At 34.6% G+C, this 14,695-nt stretch overlaps 3 non-coding genes across 3 annotated transcripts; 2 read left to right on the top strand and 1 right to left on the bottom strand.

Annotated features, from left to right (window-relative positions):
- Positions 1–9,568: 9,568 nt before the first annotated feature.
- Trnap-agg (transfer RNA proline (anticodon AGG)) lies at positions 9,569–9,640 on the top strand. Its single transcript has one exon. It is a non-coding gene; the product is annotated as a tRNA-Pro (tRNA).
- A 2,682-nt stretch (positions 9,641–12,322) lies between these two features.
- On the bottom strand, positions 12,323–12,394 carry Trnap-agg (transfer RNA proline (anticodon AGG)). Its single transcript has one exon. It is a non-coding gene; the product is annotated as a tRNA-Pro (tRNA).
- A 332-nt stretch (positions 12,395–12,726) lies between these two features.
- Positions 12,727–12,798, top strand: Trnap-agg (transfer RNA proline (anticodon AGG)). The gene has a single exon. It is a non-coding gene; the product is annotated as a tRNA-Pro (tRNA).
- Positions 12,799–14,695: the final 1,897 nt, after the last annotated feature.

Genomic DNA, 14,695 nt, shown 5'->3' with positions numbered 1-14,695 from the left:
CTTCTGATTTGTCTAATCGCTCTCCGGGAAAAATGTCGCATGCCAGGTGGTTAACAAAGGCCAACAGGATTTTGCGCTTATATGTTTCCACTGAGATACCTACAAACGAACTCAAACAACTCGCTACTTTTGTAGTTAAAGTATATGCTCCTATTTGGTTCGAAATCAAATTAAATCCGACATGTAAAGATGGAGCAAGGCACTTTTGGAAGTTGGTATTTTATTCTCGATATCGTCCGCAAGAATTGGAGAGTGTCGTTGATCCTGTAATAAAGCGAAATGCTTACTTTGCGCACCCAGAGAACTTGCTCTTATCTATGTTATCTGACGAACAAAAACATGTGAGAGAACTTGCCGCTAGACGCATTATAAAGGCAAGGAAACCATCTGAATCCCTTCAGCTTCGAGTCTTTGAAGTGCCTAAGATAGATTTATACGCTTCGTCTTACATCGATTTGATAGACTGGCAGCAATCTTACTCGCAACCACCTATATTGATCAATGTTCTGGATGAGACTCTTCATTCCCTAGTTGAGTCAGGTGGTGATGATGAAGTCCTTTTTCTGAGGCTACCATGTCATACTCAAGCTGTGGAGCGGGCTGTAAAAACAGTAACAGAGGCGTCTATGCAGCTTTGCCACAAAACAGCAAGAGAAGTTTTAATTAAGAATAAAATTATTTCACGAAAGCTTATGCCTAAGTTCGAAAGTAAGAAAGATTTTAACGTGATTTGAAGATTTTTTATTTTGTCATATTATTTGTTTATTTTTCTTTCTTTATAATAAAATTTAGTCCAAAAGCACTTTATTTTATTAGTTTACGTTGTTGTTATTCCTATGAGCCACGATAAATCGATTTTCAAACAATTCACAAAAAAACAAAAATTTCAGTTTTTCAAACTCAATGCGCGGGTAGAAGGGGTTAAACTAGAAAAATTCTTTTTTCATTGTTTTTCATGAATGGATGTGGGTCACGTTTTTTTTACTATTACAAAACTTATTGGACAATTTTATTTTTTTCCATACAAAAGTGACCCACCCTACTTTTCATACTTATTTACTAACACCCTGTATAACTTAAAAACGCCGGCAGCAGGATCTGATTTTAATTGAATTACATTCTTAATTATTCATATTTGCATTTGCTTTTGTACTGACACCTTTGACGATTTTGCTACTCAAAAGACTTCTTATGCTGTCGTCAGCTAATCAGAATAAGGGTAGGGTACTCCGTATAAATTTACGTCCAAACGCTAATATTCTTGAGCCATGACATCTGCTTCTTTTTAATAGGAAACTTGACTTTTTTTTATTTATTTATTTATTATATTTGTCTATATATAGAAACAACAGATACCAAATATCAACCCTCAAATCGCAATATTTAATTTACAATGAACATTTAAAGTTGTGATCGCCAGCTATCGAACACGAAAAGCGCGGTACGCTATGTGATGTCACGCTGCTCGTTCCAGGATAAGAGAACAACGAACTGGCAACAGTGGAAGATTGTTTGTATTTAAAATTGACAGTTCGTTGATTTAAAAACATTGTGTTTTGAAGGCAAGATTTTGTTCGTGTATAGTTTCTTTTTATCTGTGTTTTAATAATATTGATAATAATAATGGAAGCAACAATACTGAGTACTGCAAGACACTCAAGATATGATCCAGAAAACAACACAGCCCAACAGTGCCTGGATACATTAAAACAAAAACTCTCCGTTTATTCAGGACGACTAAGAAGGTACAAGGTGAGTAACAACCAAAAATCCGACAATGCCCTTTTTGAGACTGCTGAGAAACCTTATATCGAAAACTCAATTCCACCGTAGAAAATCTCGATAAGTCTTACGCAAGCCAAGAAAAAATTCATGAGTTTTGGGGAAATCAACTTTCCACACCAGCTGCTCTTAACAACAATGCTGGATAGATAGAAGATACGACACAGAACTGCCAACACTACACTACTACTCTCTACGAACCCTTCACCACTGAAGAAGCCAGTCTCAAATATCATCAAAGAACTTCATAACTGGAAATCTCCTGGACCAGACGGAGTTCAAAACTTCTGGCTTAAGAAGTTTTGGAGTGTTCATGATTGCTTATCAACATTAATTAATAATGTTATTTCTAATCCGCAGGAAACTCCATCATTTCTAACTCAGGGAACCACTTACTTAATACCGAAGGATCAAAATAACACCCAAGATCCAGCCAAATACTGCCCAATTACTTGTCTTCCAACTTTGTATAAATTGGTCACATCCTCTGTAGCCCGGCGTATCTACGAACACTGTGCACTGAACAATATCATAAAGCCTCAACAGAAAAGATGCGCTAAGGGTTTCATGGGTTGCAAAGAACAACTTATCGACTTAATCATTTCAAATCAAGCATATTCCAAAAAGAGGAACTTATTTACTGCCTTCATTGATTACAAGAAGGCCTTTACTAAGTGCCGCATGAATGGCTTATAGATATATTGAGAATATATAAAGTCGATAAAAATATAGTGACCTTTTACAGCATATAATGACAGAGTGGAAGACTAGAATTCACCTTCAAATACCCGGTGAAAATAACATCGAAACTGAAAATAGCGCAGTCAGCCGGGGCCTGTTCCAAGGAGATTCCTTAAGTACACTGTGGTTCTGTCTAGCTATGAACCCACTATCTCAGCTATTGAACTCCACTGACGCAGGTTTTAGCATCAAAAATAACAACAATGTGGTGGCGAATCTTAATTATCTGTTGTATATGGATGATTTGAAATTAATGGCTTCCACTCGAAACCAACTAGATGAGATGCTAAAAACTGTAGAAACTTTTTCTAATGATATTAGTATGCACTTAGGACTAGACAAGTGCCGTATTATAAATATAGTCAGAGGAAAAGTACAGCCCGGAGGATTCCATATGCAAAATGGCCAGAACATCGAGGCCATAGGTGAAAACGATATGTATAAATATCTTGGAGTAAAGCAAGCGCGGAAAATTGACCATAAACAAATGAAAACAGAGATAACTACTGAGTTTCTACGAAGGATAAAACAGCTGCTTCGCTCACACCTTAACAGTAGTAATTTGTTTAAGGCTAATGCACTAAACACCTTCGCATGTTCCGCGCTTAGCTACTCATTTGGCATGGTTAAGTGGACAAAAACGGATATAGAAAATCTTCAGCGAAAAGTAAGAACGCATCTCACAAAGGCACAAAAACACCATCCTAAAAGTGCAGTAGAAAGAATTACATTACCACGGAATCTAGGATGAAGAGGACTTATGGATATAGGTGAGCCATTAGATAAACAAATTGCTAATTTAAGAACTTATTTTAAGATGCAAGCTGAGACATCTACTCTACATCGCGCTATCTGCGCAGTAGATGACACAACACCGATCAAACTGAGGGAACCAGAAATGCGCATAAACCACCTCACTAAAGACGAAAAAAATGCGCACCTGGATGGGTAAACCTCTGCACAGGCGACATCCCAATGAGGTCAGCCAAGACTATGTCGACAATACAGCGTCGAACTCTTGGTTGACATCAGGAAAGATGTTCCCTGAAACGGAGGGTTCATTACTGGCCATTCCGGATCAGGTTATACCAACCAGAAATTACCTGAAATTTATCGTCAAAAACCCTCAGGTTCAAAATGACAGATGCCGATATGGATGTCAAGCCCAAGAAACCATCCAACATATTACAGGAGGCTGCCAGGCATTTGCTGAAACTGAATACAAGGAGCGGCATGACGCAGTGGGAAAAATCCTTCATCAGGAGATAGCTATCATGCTGGGACTTCTCCAAACGGACCATCTCCCATATTATTAATACGTCCCTGAGAGTATGCTTGACGATGGCAACTACAAGCTATACTGGGACCGCACTGTGCTCACAGACCAAACAGTGGCACATAATAGACCAGATCTGGTACTAGTTAATAAATTAACCAGACAAACAACACTAATTGATGTGGCGATACCTAACAACAATAATCTACGTAGTAAATTTACTGAAAAGATCGCCAAGTACAGAGATCTGAAAATTCAAATACGAAGACAATAGAGAATGCAAAGCACCCAGACGATACCTATTGTTATGTCTACTACTGGAGTCATTCCGAAGAACCTCCTCGAAAGCATAAAAAGGCTGGGTCTAAATGAACGTCTTTACAAGACCATGCAGAAAGCTGTACTACTCGCAACGGCCAGATGTGTACGAAAATTTTTGGGAGATACACCTGCATACCAAGTCACCTAGGGCTCGATAACGCGGAAAGAGCCCCACCAGGGCTCAATCCTTTTGATACCGTAGGTATCTGGGATGAGTCAATTTTCCCCTTAGAGGGAGTGTAAGCCGTATGGCTAAATATGGAAGCAAAAAAGCTGGGTCTGAATGAACATCATCTTTATAAGACCATGCAGAAAGCTGTACTACTCCCGACGGCCAGAAGTGTACGAAAATTTTTGGGAGATACACCTCCTTTCTAAGTCACCTACGGCTCGATAACACGGAAAGAGTCCCACCAGAGCTCAATCCTTTTGATACCGTAGGTATCTGGGATGAGTCAATTTTCCCCTTAGAGGGATTGTGACTCGCATGGCTAAATCTGAATGGAAGCAACACAAAAACAATAGGTATTACAAATATTGTATCGTTACCCTGTGTTCCAATACCACTTATAAAACGCCCTGAATACTATTTGTTCGTGTACCTCAAGATTAAAAAGGTCGTTTAAAATGGTTAAAGGCATGCAAAAAAATGAGAAAGATATTTCACAGAAGACGTGCGAGGATCACTTTAATGTGAGTATAAAAATCAGACCTTATTTTCATCTACATATCATTATAAGTACTTATACCCTATTCCACGAACATACGCCTGTTTTGGATTACTTCGACAACAAATATTTTACTGTGCAAAATAAGAAGAACGAAAGTAAATTGCAAATTACATTGTCGTTGTCGAAGTAATCCAAAACAGGCGTATGTTCGTGGAATAGCCCATATTTTATGTTCACTTCTTTGCTATACAATGCAGTAATAATATAATGCAATTATATAATAATATAATATTATATTATAATAATTCAATATACAATATAAGAGGTATTTACTATAGTATTACAAAGAACCTGATGATTTTAATACTAATTCTTTTTAATTCTTTACGATTTTATGATTTCTCATTATTTTATCACATAATGTACCGTTGCAGCGTTGCAATACTTATCGCTTTCGCCCGTTTATAGGGACGACCGAAAACTGTCTGACGTCACAACCCATTCCGCCCGTTGAAAGAATAATTTAAATTCTGCAGTTTTTAATTGCTTATATTTATATTTCATAATAATAAAATATGAGTTTTTTCGTAAACTGGGGTTCTTTTAACAGCATTAAATAACGTTTATCAGTAATATTTCTGGAATATAATTTTTATGCAAGTTCTCTATTCCCCTGCGGCCCTCGATTTTGCCTTTCATAATAAGCTATTTTAAATTAAACAATTCAACAATAGCAAACAATATTACAATCTTATAAAAATATGCCTAGAGGGGGTAGTAACACAAGCCACTGGACACCAAATTCAAAATCAGCGAAGACTGGAAGACTGGATACACTTTGGATACAAAAGACGACGCTGAAAATTACAAGGAGATATTCGCCAAAGTGCGAAGAACGATGAAAACAAAAGCTGATATATAAAACATGATAATATATTCCCATCTAGGAAGAGATAGAAACATAAAAGTTAGGAACGTCTTAAAATCATTCATACAGGAAAATAAAATAGATAACATGTCACCGATTATACCTGATAAATGGGACAACTACTCTTGCCTGCAAAGGTAAAATAGTATAATACAGTGGAACCTCGATAACTCGGATTAATCGGGACCGCGGCCGATCCGGGTTATCGAAAATCCGGTTTAGCTGGAGAATATGGTAAAAATTAATAAAATACGTTAAACTTACAGATAAACTTCGTTATAATTGAAATAACATGAAATATATATGCAGAGTACACATCTAAATTGCGTATAGTTGTATAGAGTATAGAGTATTGTTCATTTCTTCACTGGTAAAGCACGTTCGCGTTCCGCACAAAACCACACAAACATATGGTCGTCGACAGTTTCATCTTTAGCTTTATTAGCTTTGCACCGATTGTCCAAACTCTCTTTTGTTATCATTTTGAAACAAAATTCTTCGATTTTAGTTCTATTTTTCTTCCAATCCGATACTGTAGATGTACCGACACCAGATGAAGCTGCAATTGTTTTTAAAGATTCGAATTTATCTATCCTACCTAATGCTTCTAGTTTCTTTTCCATTGTCACTACAATATTTTTACGTTTTTTTTGCCATTACGTAGACAAAAAAACACGCAATCACAAACTTACCTGAAGCAAGATTACCATAACAGAAGCGAACAATACGACTGTATTTACTGCACACGATACGGTCACAGATGTTATGTTATTTAAGAACAAACTAAGACCTTTGTTTAAAGACAAATTTTTTAAATAGTCTTCTAGTCTTTTTTTAAGACAGTATGCTAAGACAGTTTAAAATAAATAGGTGTAAAAAAAAGGAATACAGGTGCCTATTGTTTCCGATAATCCGCTCTGCCGCCGCGCCGTGTTCCATGAGTCATTTTTACTATCGCATAGTTCAAATTACACAAATACCCATTATCTCTGAAATATTATATTACATAGATTTGTATTGTTGAAATGTTTGTATGATAAAAATCGGTCCGGGTTAGCCGGACTTCCGGGTTTTCGGGGGCCGACTTAACGGGGTTCCACTGTATGTGAAAAAGTGACTTTTGAGATAAATTACTTTTTGTTCTTTTACTGTGCCGTTTTGTCATTTATAAAGTTAGACAAGTGAAATTTGGAATATAAAAAAAGTATGTTATTATAATAATTATTACAACAGCAAATAGTTCTAGTTTTTTCAAATGTGCTTGTAAAGTGACATAGACTGTTTTACCATTTTCCCAGTATACAGTAGACGTTAGCCCAAAGAGTATATAAAAGACGTTATACGTATACAGGGTGTCCCGGAAAATAGTGCGTTTCTTAAAGGTATAGGTAGAAGGCACCATGTAGAACAAAAAACTCTTATAACATTTTTTTCTACATGCAACCGTTTGACCAAAAAATTAAAATACATTTTGGTATGCAAATTTAAATCTGACAACTATGTGCGGTACGCAAATTAAAGCATATACAGTCCCATGTCCCATGTAAATAGATAGAAGACAGATAGTAAACAGATAGTTTTAAAGAATCCTGTTTAGTGTCAATGCCGAAAATGTTCTCGGATCGTGAGTGTATTACCTATTATGTTATTACGTTGATTATTTATGTCAGATCACTAAATGCAGAGGCATAATAATTAATTTCTTTCAAAATGTTTTGCCGGTATTTCTCGTCGTAAAAATGATGTTTGTGAAAGTGGGTTACTTGGAACATCTATTCAGTATAATTATTATTTTCAAGTAAGTACAACTTAATTACTTCAGTTCACGAGTAAACAAATTACTGAGACATTATCTGGTGTATTTAAGTTCCGCTGTAAACTATGTACCTACCTAGTTCAGTTAAAGCCCTCAGCAATACTCAGCATTCAACACATTAAAACCTTACTAAATACCTAATACTAGTTCAGTTAAAAGATGTGTTTTTATGTTAAAAGATGTGTAATTTGTTTAAAATTATGCAATAGGTATTTCAATACATTTCAAAAGAAAATAATTTTAGTAAACAAAAACAAATAGTAAATACATAAGTACTTACTATTAGGTTGGATTATTTTAAATACTGTAAATCACAATCACAAACGAGTTCTTATTATCTGTTATTATTCCGTAGTGTGTACGTTGTTGCGAGTTTATTAAAATTTCCAAACATTAAAATGCAGGTACAGTGGAACCCCGATAAGTCGGCCCCCGATAACCCGGAAGTCCGGCTAACCCGGACCGATTTTCATCAGATAAACATTTTTTCAATATTTTGTATTTTTCAATTTAATTGTGGCTTATTTCCCATCAAAATAGTTAATTATCAGACAAACCTTTCAACAATAAAAATCTATGTAATATAATATTTGAGAGATAATGTGTATGTGTGTAATTTGAACTATACGATATTAAAAATGACTCATAGCACACGCCGGAGAAACAACAGCCACCTGTCTGTAGTACCTATTCCTTTTTATTTCAAACTGTCTTAGCATTGTTTAGGAAAGACTATTTAAAAAATTCTTTTATAAACAATGATCTTTATTTTTCACTGTTCTTAAATAACATTACATCGTTGTGACTGTATTGTGTGTCTTGTATTGTTCGCTTCCGTTTGCTTACGTTTGTGTTTGGTGTTTTTTTTTAGTAATTTTAATGAGTAGGTACTGTGCATATTTATAAATATATTTCATGTTATTTCAATTCTAACGGAGTTTATTTGTAAGTATACCGTATTTTATTAATTTTTGCCATATTCTCCGGCTATCTCGGATTTTCGATAACCCGGATCGGCCGCGGTCCCGATTAATCCGAGTTATCGAGGTTCCACTGTATATGGAAAACAATGTTATCTTTTTTTTTGGAAACGGTTAACTTAAGAAAAAAATGGTATAGTACTTTTTTTCTAAATTGTGTATTCTCTTCATACCTTCAAGAAACGCACTATTTTCCGGGACACCCTGTATACCGTCAGGGGAGATAAAATTCCCATTGGTCATACTATGGTAAAAGAGTATATGAAATGTTATACTATTTTACCATTGGAATTGGGACACCGTTTTTATGAAATATGTTACCGTATAACAGCATATACCACATATATCCTGTTTTACCAGTAGAGTTTCAAAAAATAGATATAACATAATACCAGGGATAGGTAGTGTATGACGATGTATACTATTCTGCCTTTGTAGAGTTTGTCGAATATACTGTTTTATCATAGCAGAAATGCAAGTACACGTACTCATATACTGTTTTACCAGTGTCATATTTTGAAATCTAAATGAGATAGACATAAACTAAAAATTGCATAAGAAAGAGCGGAAAAAATAACCCAGTTTCGGCGGCCAATTCAAAAATCGATTTGTTTCACATATTCTATTTTACCTTTGCAGGCAAGTACTTCCAACGATTTTTAAATGAAGACATATCACACTTCAACAATAACAACGAAACCTTGAATTTAAAGAATATTTTAGCCTCACCTATACGAATAATATCAAAAGATATAGAAGATAATATATGTTAATCATTAAAAAATGCCAAGGCACCTAGTCCAGGTTCCTGCTGAAGTAATAAAATACGGCATAGCAAACTAATGTGAAAGCCTAGCTCAACTTTTCCAAAGTTTCACGTAATTCAACATTTCTGATTGTGAAGAATCCAAAAATAAGTTAAATAAAATAATATATTCACTTATGAATACGCCGAATACGTTATTGACTTGAATAGGCCTGTAAATATGTTCAGATTTCAAATCAAGGTCAACTCACCTGGCCGCGAATCTCAGCCATCGAGTTCATTCTCATGGCTCGTTGGTCTAGGGGTATGATTTCCGCTTAGGGTGCGGGAGGTCCCGGGTTCAAATCCCGGACGAGCCCAACTTTTTTTAAAGATACAGTATCAGTATGTTATAAAGGACTTTTAAAAATAATATGACTAGAACATTGGTAGTATAAATAAGAAAATATAACTGTTACCTGTTGTGGTATGTAGTATAAACTACTATGATTTTATTGACGACTAACTACATAATATATAATATTTGATGATTAAATAGGATACCGTAGTTTAGGAAAACGAATTCGAAAGGCTTAAGAATGAACAAAGAAGAAAAACTCCAAGTCTAATAGGCCAGAATTTCAGAAAGACTATTATAATTTGTTTTCTTAAAATCAACTATTTCTTTTGGACTACAAAATGACAAGTACAACAAAATTTAGCTTTTATATAAGACAATTTTATGTCGTACACAGGAATAAATTTATAAAAAAAAATATTATTTTAGGTAAAAACGGAAGGCCTGGTACATTAGTAGACGTCGAAGAACTACCATATGAAGGAATGGAATTAATTTTCCATGAATCAGCAACAAAATATCGTTTTTAATCATATGTATTTGATGCAGTAACAGTAGATCCAAACTTCCTTGATAAACCAACAATAAGATACTATTTGAGCTCAAAAATCTTTAAGTCATTATTAATGAAGCGTTCGATAATGGTACAACTAACTAGAACTAACTTACAATCCGACAATCGCTCAACAATCTTCACAAAATTAGTGATTTTGGTACTCACAAATACTGTGTCAATGACAAGGAACACAATCGTGTGAAAAATTTGTGAAAAAATAGCTGTATCAGAATTAGGACAGCTTGTAGATTAGTGCACCCTAATATTAATAAATATGTGGCAATGGATCCGAGCTTGACATGTAACACCGTTGCCATATTCTCTATTTTTCATACTACATATCACATTACATAAAGTTTCATTATAAAATAGTTTTGAAACACTAATTAAGTAAAGTTTTTTAATACAAAAAGCTCAAAAGAGGCATTTTAAATCAAAGTTATCTTAAAATTGTTATAAAAAAGAAGATCAACTGGTAAATAAAAAAATCAATGAAGATAAACTGTATAAACGCTTTTAAATCAAAGATAATTTTTAATTGTTATAAAAAAGTAGATAAATAGATAAATAAAACAGATGAATGATTATAATAAATTAAAAAATAGTTTTGAAACACCAATACAAAAAGTTTTTAATACAAAAACTCAAAAGTGGCATTTTATATCAAAGTTAATTAAAATAGTTATAAAAAGAAGATCAACTGATAAATAAAAAAAATCCATGAACATAAACTGTGTAAATATTTTTAAATCAAATATAATTTAAATTTTTATAAAAAGTAGGTAAATAGATAAATCAAATCAGATGAATGATTATAATAAATTATTCTTATAATAATAAATCTTAAAAAAATCTTATAAAATTTTTCTATTGTTCTTGTAGGTACATTAACCATTGATTGAGATTATGAAAGAAATAAAAAAAGTATGGCAACACTGTGACGCACAAACATAAGATTCAGATGTGGGCTCCCTTCCACATCACTGGATGTAGGTAACGTAGGGTGCACTAATACACAACCTCTCCCAGAATTATTAACCCATTCGCTGCGATCACGTGCCAGCGGGTGATATGGTTACTTCAGTCAGGTGCCGTTCTACAAAATGGCTCTTAGCCTCTTCGATAGGCAGCGAATGGGTTAACTGAATGTTAAGAGAAATGTTAGTACTAAAATTAACAGCGTGGCAACAAATTTTATCCATTTTTGGATTAACAAATATTTTAAACTATTAATAAATTAATGGTAGGGGAGCCCAAGCGGGGATTTTTGCAGTTACTCGAGCATGTCAGATTATTACATGGGTAGAAACCTTGTACCCTGAAAATGTACCTCTACCATATATTAGCTCTTAATGCAGAGGAGTTCGTTAAGGGGGTCCGAAAAAAATCTATCCTTAGAAAAACTCGAAATCGTTAGATTAAGATAAGGTAAGTTAAGTATGTACATGCAAAGCAGTGTAAATTTCCAAAAACTGACGATTTGAGGGGGGCGTAAGGAAATGGGTGAGTCCCCAAAGTTTCACAAGAAAAAGAGAATATCTCGCGAAATAAATGACAGATCGAAAAACTAAAAAATGTCTAGTCAATAGTTTTCAAAAATCTATCGAATGATACCAAACACGACTTCCCACGGAGAGGGGTGGGGGTAATATTAATATTTTAAATACGAATCCCGCGATATTTCGCGAAATGAACATCAGATCGAAAAACTGGAAAAACACTTATTCAATATTTTTGAAAAATCAATCGAAGGGCACCAATCACGACCCCCCAGGAGGTGGGGTGGGGGTTACTTTAAAATCGTAAATGGGAGCCCCAATTTTTATTACAGATTTGGATTCCTTACGTAAAAATAAGTAACTTTTATTCGAGACATTTTTTCGAATTATGAATAGATGGCGCTATAATCTAAAAAAAAACGATTGTTGGAAATGGAAAATTCAATTACAAGTCCCCACTAAAATGGAAAACTTTACTTAACTTTTTTTGGTTTTAGGACCTATTCTTCATAACCCAATAGGTCCCTAAAGCGCTCGAGTGACTGCACATTTAGCATACTTTGCTCCCCTACCATAATGTTTTCAGTAGATTTTAAAATCCTTCTCAATTTAGTAACTAATTACAGATTGTATATTTTTACAAAAGTCTGGACTCGTCCGGGATTTGAACCCGGGACCTCCCGCACCCTAAGCGGAAATCATACCCCTAGACCAACGAGCCATGTAACAATACTTAAAAATACACGTATAGGCGACGCATAGGCAGGAGGGGCCGCGTATCCTCTTGATTTTCGGCTGCTTTGAACTATACATTGTCATCCAAAGTATACAAAATGTAATGTGCAACATCTTCACGTCTGCCCCCCCCCCCTCCTTTATAAAAATAAGCCCAGGCATACACGTATTGACGGTAGAGAATTAACCAAAATTCTATCTATCTAAATTTTTTAAGTATTTATCCACTTATTTTTTATCAAGACGTCAAGGCCATGCCTAGACCTAGGCACGCCTAGGCCTAGGCGAGGAATATTAAACTATTTCCTATTTTTACATGGCTCGTTGGTCTAGGGGTATGATTTCCACTTAGGGTGCGGGAGGTCCCGGGTTCAAATCCCGGACGAGCCCAGTCTTTTTTGTTTTTTTAGTAGTCTATTACCTACATATTTTAGTATTCTATAATTCTATAGACAGATCATAATTTCCTATATAAGTTGAGTTATAGAGGTTTAATTTAAAATGTTATTTATAGCAACTACAGTATCAAACCAAGATGGTAACAGTTTTAATTTAATAAATTAATAATAAATAATTTAATAAATTATATATTTTATTGACGGATCGTCCGGAAATCTACAAATATCATAAACTAATCCTTAACAAATCCTGAACTAATATGAAATAAGTACAGTTCATACCAAACCCTTATTTCAGTGCGTCAAAGATAAAATGTCAAAATATACCAACCTAGAATGACAATTATTGTAATTTTACCCCTTGACATTGTGAAAGTATGCAACTATCACTGAAAGAATACATAATTTTCTGACCTTTTTTTAAACGCTTTTATTTAGTTCAATAGTTTGCATCAAATCTTTAGACGTTAATTTGAATGCCTTTTCTTCAATGCAAATGAATGAAAATTTGCAAACAATACACGAATAGTCAATAATTTTTTTTATGTTTATTAATTGTTTAAATAAAAAAAAAAAAGATTTTAATGGAAAATGCTTAAATTCTCTCGTTTTTTACAATATAGAAACTTGAAACTTTTACCTTTTGTAGTTAATGATATGAACTATTAAGGCGGGTTGACATTACTAGTGAATAACGAACGTGGCTCACGCTTACGTATTTTTCCCGTGCTATTGTTAGATATTTTATTATCTATTTTCAAACTTGAGCAGTACATTTGTATTTATGCAATGCATAGATACAAATGCGCTGCTCAAGATTGAAAATAGATAATAGAATATCTAACAATAGCACGGGAAAATACGTAAGCGTGAGCCACGTTCGTTATTCACTAGTAATGTCAACCCGCCTTTAGTCTAAGAGCTAGTGAACCCTCTGACTAACGGTCGTCCTGTAAGGCTAGAAATTTTTCTAGTGATAATTCATAGCACACCAAGGCTAAAAACCATGACCTGGCAGGCCTCAGCGGTGCACGTGTATCTACCAGGTGAATCGAAAAGTGCAAATTTAAGGCAAGCGTCCACAGACCCGCATCGTACGCATCGGACGCATCGTACGCAACGGATTTTAGTTTGCCTTGTACAGAAACTTATGTAACCGCGTCCACTGATCCGCATCGTACGGATCGCATTATCGATTGTCAAACTAAAATCCGTTGCGTACGATGCGGGTCTGTGGACGCTTGGCTTTAGGGGGTAAAATAAACTTTCTCCTGTAAGGTTTAAATTTAAGTATGTGTTTGAGTAAGTCATTTAGAAGAAATGTGTACAATGACAGGCGATTATGAAGAGCATAAGACATTGCCAGGCGAGGGGAAATATTAGGGGTGTTTCCTAAAATTATTCTTTTTGCATCGAACAAATTTTTTTTTTTGGTTTTTTGATACATTCCAAACAGAAAACGTCTTTAGTGATTTTTCTCTTAAGTTAATAGTTTTTGTTATATAAGCGATTGAAAATTTTGAAAATTGCGAAATCGGTCATTTTTAACCCTAAATCGGACATTTATCTAAAAATTTCAATGTTGCCAAGGTACGTAGATATTCTTTAAACATTGGTTGATGAAATCCCGAAGAGTTATTTGCAATAAAATATCGAAAACCCCTTTTTTTTAATTGCTAATCAAGCGGGCGCGTCACTGTAGTATAAGTAAGGACGTTTGAGTTTGCATAAATTAATTATCTCGAGAATGGGCAAATTTCAAGAGAAATCCTCAGATAGGTCGATTTTTATTTTTGAATTAGGACTTTTTGGCATATATATAATACTAGTGACGTCATCCATCTGGGCGTGATGACGTAATCGATGATTTTTTTAAATAAGAGTAGGGG

The sequence above is a fragment of the Diabrotica virgifera genome, chromosome 8 (assembly GCF_917563875.1).
Source record: "Diabrotica virgifera virgifera chromosome 8, PGI_DIABVI_V3a".
Classification (NCBI taxonomy): Eukaryota; Metazoa; Arthropoda; class Insecta; order Coleoptera; family Chrysomelidae; genus Diabrotica; species Diabrotica virgifera.
The sequence above is the reverse complement of the archived record's forward strand: the minus strand, read 5'-3'. Positions and strand labels throughout refer to the sequence as shown.